The following is a 4840-nucleotide window of genomic DNA, read 5'->3' as shown; positions in this document are numbered from 1 at the left end:
AAAAAAAAAAAAAAAAAAAAAAAAAAAAAAAAATTAGTGCTTTTACTCACTGTTCTTTCCTGTTTTTTAGGTAGTTACCCTTCCTTTTGCACAAAGTGGTTACTGAGATAAATGAAACTGCCAGTGTAAAACTGACAAATGTAGGCTTCGAAGAGTGGAAAGTATTACTTCTTTAATTATGTTTAGCCGTTTATGGGTAAATAACTGAGAACCAAATCTGGTCACAGTTGTCATTCATAATTTTGAAGTCATTATAGTTTTCGAGCCAAACGCAGTGGTGTGCAACTGTAGTCTCAGCTACTGATGAGGCTAAGGCAAGTGGATCACTTGAGCTTAAGAGTTTGAGGTTGCATTGTGCCGTGATCATGCCTTTGAATAGCCATTGGACTCTAGACTGGGCAATGTACTGAGACCCTGTCTCTAAAAAAATTTTTATTTTAAATATTTCTTTAAAATAATTTTCAGTAATTTTTAAGCCATTAAACTCAAGCTGTAAATATTTTAACTGGTTCTGGAACTTTAAGATGCCTAAGAATAACCTGGAGGACTTAAAACACAGTTTGTCCATTTCCTACAGCCCCACTGTCCCATGTCGTTTCTGATTGCTTACATCTGTGATGGAGCTCAAGGATTTACATTTGTAGCAGGTTCCCAAATGTTGCTAATACTGTTGGTACAAGGATCATATTTTGAAAACCACTGTTTTAAAAACTGTATATTTGAAAAAGTTAAGAGTTCTGTACATTTTTCTAAAGTCATATTTTTTCAAACTATATTTGAAAATGTTGGAGTTCTGGACATTTTTCTAAAGTCATATTTTTTTGAGAAAGGAAATGGGCCACTTAAAAAATTTTAAGAATTAATTTGGCCGTGTTCAGTTGTTCACACCTGTAATACCAGCACTTGAGGAGGCCAGGGCGGGCAATTGCTTGCATCCAGGAGTTCGAGACTAGCCTAGTTAACACAGTGAAACCCTGTCTCTACAAAACAATAGAAAAACTAGCCGGGCCTGGTGGTGTGTGTCTGTAATCCCAGCTTCATGGGAGGCTGAAGTGGGAGAATCACCTGAGCCCAGGAGGTCGAGGCAGCAGTGAGTAAGCTAAGATCTCACCATCATACTGCAGTCTGGGCAACAGGGGTGAGACCCTGTCTTAAAAATCAAAAAGAATTATGTTATGACAAACTGCTAGTGTAATTCACTTTATTTATTTATTTATTACTTATTTTTGAGATGGAGTTTTGCTCTGTCACCCAGGCTAGAGTGCAGTGGTGTGATCTTGGCTCACTGCAACCTCCACCTGCTGGGTTCAAGTGATTCTCCAGCCTCAGCCTCCTCAGCAACTGGGATTCCAGGAGTGAGCCACCAGGCCTGGCCCTGTAATCCGTTTTAAGTTCCCTATTTTTACCTTGCCTTTTTGAAGTTACTGGTTGACATTGTTTGAATTAAGCATTAAAACTATAATTTTAAAAAATAAATTTTGTTCTCAGTAGTTCTTAAACGGAATGAAAGTATGTCATATGTATCAAATACAATGATAAAAATATGCATGGGCTTTCTTTTATGAAGTTACCTTTATCAGTGCCTTTTCTTTGGCCCATTTTAAACACATTAATAATTTTTATTATTTTAGAGTAAAATGAATCATGCTGGTTCAAATGAATAGAATGTTTTTCTCACTAGTTGGAATGTTCAGAAAACATTTAAAAAGTTTTAGCAACAGAGATCTAGGAAAATGAGATAAAGAAGTATTATAGGGGTATAAGTGTAGGGGAACAACTTTGTCATGGCACTCTGGTGACCTGGCATGTATTCATATAGGCAAAGACTTGGACCTCAGGACTGCAGCTTTTCTGTGGCTTGACACACCTTGTGATTCTCCTGGAATAGAGGGTAAGAGGCCTCTAAGGAGCTGCTATGAGGTCATCTCCCAATTTCCCACTCACCTCTCTATTTCCCCTAGAAGTGTGTCATGAGGCAATTTCTCTTCACTTCCCTGGTTGTGATTAGGTATTCGACTTTTGACCCCACCCCACATCCTTAGAATAGAGCTCAGAATAGAAAACTGCTTAGCCATAGTTTACATTGAGCCTGCCCCTTTTTTGTGCTACCATTTTTGATGTGTGGGACAAGGATCCAGGCAGTTTGCTCTTTGGCTAATCTTTTTACTATCTAAGTAATAAACTGTTTAAATCTAATAAACCATCTAAATTTTAAAACGGCTCATATGTCTCTTTACTGATAGAATTAGTGAGGCTTTGGTCTGGCTTTGGTCATATTTGTTCCCTTAACAGTAAGCAAACTTCCTTTCTTTTTTGGTATGTATGGAAAGGCATTGCATGGGTATAGCTGACAATAATCAAGCTTTTTAAAGGTTGATAAACAATAAAAATAAATAACATCTACCGATTATTGAGTGCTTATGTACCAACACATAGAAAGGCATATTTACAACTGATATTTATAGTTTTGTCTGTTTTTTAACAAATGGGAAAACTGAGACTTTTGGCTGAGTTTCCCAAGGTCACATAGCTGTTAAACAATACAGACCATATTGTAAGCTGGGCAACCTGACACCAAAGCCCAGTCTCTTAAAACTATACTGCATATCATACAAATATATGCGTGTGTGTATAGTTATGTGTTGTGTCTGTACATATGTGTGTGTATATTTATAGACCTATTTTGTGTCATGCATGCATGTCATATGTTGATGGTAATTTACCAGTTTTGAATTGAGCACACAAAAATTAGGTAATCAATAAAGGATCTATCACTATATGATTCCTACTTATATTAAAAATTAATCTAGTCAATATTTCATCACCTTGATTTGAGAATCAATAATTCTGCGATACTTGGTGTTGCCCAGGGTATCAGAGAAGGCAAAGTAGATTTCTTATCTAATGGTAAGAGGTAGTGCAACATAGAAAGTTGAACACCTCTCAAGGGACAACTCAAAGAATTCACTAGTAATAATTTATATTTATTAAGAGCCAACAAAGTGATAGGCACTATTCTGAGCCCTTTTTATGTATAAACTCATTTAATCCTCATAGCAATCCTGTATTATAATTATTATTCCTGTTGTTGTTGAGCAACTTTCATTCCTTGGTTTTTCATGTGATAACTCAGATCTCCTTTCTTCCCAGACTCAGTACCTTGGTTCCATTGCCTGTAAGACATGAGTTGAATTTCTTCTCTTCATCAGGTGTTACAGTTTGTTTAGATCCCTTTCAAAGGATGATACCCAAAATCTGTACTACAGATATGGGCTGACATATGCAGAGCAAAGCGAAAATTCCTCCTCTGTAGTGTTGTGTATTATAGCTCTGTTAATGCAGTTTAAACCCACATAAGCTTATGGTGTTAAAATAATACTGCAATTAAAATCCCTAAACCTGTTAAACGTGTTCTATAGATGAGTCTTTTTTCTCTTATTCTATACTTGGGTAGTTGGTTTGGAATCTACTATAGAATATTTGCATTTATCCCTTTTAAATTTCTTCTTGTTAGATATCAGGTCTTTCGGGATCTTTACTGTGTTAGTAAATGCTTTTGCTGTCCTTTGCAGGTTCATGTCATCTTCAAAGTTCAGGACACACAATATCTTCATCTTGGCCTTATAGAATACCGCTAGAAACATCCCTCTAGGCCTCATCTCATTAAGTGGTGTACTCTAGGGAGTATTTGTTCCACCAATTGCTAATTTAGCTACCTAATCTAGCTTATAATTTTTTTACTTTTGTTCTTTGAAAAATCATGAAGGACATTATAAAATTACTTACTATTATCTAGTTAAATATCAAGTGTACTTTTCTGATCTACAAGTCTTATAAATACATCTTTAAAAAGAAACAAACCTAGCCTGTGACATGTCTTACTGTTTTTAGCTCATATATCCTAATCCTAATCTTTATATCTTCTTCTTGGTATTCACAGTCAAATCTTTAATAATTTGTTTTAGAATGTTATCTGAAATGAACAGAAATCTTACCATATTGTAGAATTTGTTCATTAACCTGTCTTATTTTTGAAAATAGTCTCCATTCCTGTGGTACTTGTAACGATTCAAGAATCTCATTTTCAGGTTGTTTTAAATACCTTGAGCCATAATTGTTTAGTCTGAGAGAGCTGAATTTACAAAGTAACTAGGTCTCCTTTTTTAATTTATTCTCTTATTTTTCATATCCATTTTCCTTTTCTGTTGTTCATCCTTCACTTTTTAGTCTATCATTCTCCTTGTTAAATCAGAAAATGAGAGTTGAAGGGGGTATGTTTCACAGAGTAACAAATATAATTAAATTAATTGCATGTAAAGGAATATAGTAAATAAATGTTTATATATACCCAGGTAAAGTTAATTTTTGACCTTGATTTTGAGAATTTGAATTGGAAGAAAGGAAGATGAGAGGAGAAATGTTATAGACAAAATCTAACGTGTGGTTAAGAAAATATTTGGGAGATAGCAAGTTTTTTTTTTCTTTTTTTTTATTTCATTTTAGGTTTTGGGGTACATGTGAAGAACATGCAAGATTGTTGCATAGGTACACACATGGCAGTGTGCTTTGCTGCCTTCCTCCCCATCACCTATATCTGGCATTTCTCCCCACGCTCTCTCTCCCCAACTCCCCACCCCTCTGATAGCAAGTTTTAAATAGAGGTGTAGTTATTACGTGAGCATCATAAGAGTAAAAGGTCAATGTGGAAAAGAATGGGAATTTGAGAAGTAATGAGAATTAGTGAAAGTGGGGATATTATATGGGAAGCGGCAGTTTAATACAGTGAGACATAAATATTCTTAATACTCAAGTTGTATATTGTGTAGAACTTTATACTTTA

At 35.2% G+C, this 4840-nt stretch overlaps 1 protein-coding gene across 4 annotated transcripts in view; it reads left to right on the top strand.

Annotated features, from left to right (window-relative positions):
* Positions 1 to 4840, top strand: part of KLHL28 (kelch like family member 28) — a 37724-nt gene that overhangs the window by 7900 nt on the left and 24984 nt on the right. The gene's annotated exons all lie outside the window — the stretch shown is intronic.

This window comes from Cebus imitator, unplaced genomic scaffold (genome assembly GCF_001604975.1).
Source record: "Cebus imitator isolate Cc_AM_T3 unplaced genomic scaffold, Cebus_imitator-1.0 Scaffold423, whole genome shotgun sequence".
NCBI lineage: Eukaryota > Metazoa > Chordata > Mammalia > Primates > Cebidae > Cebus > Cebus imitator.
Note: the sequence above shows the minus strand (reverse complement) of the source record. Positions and strands in the feature narration are given on the sequence as shown.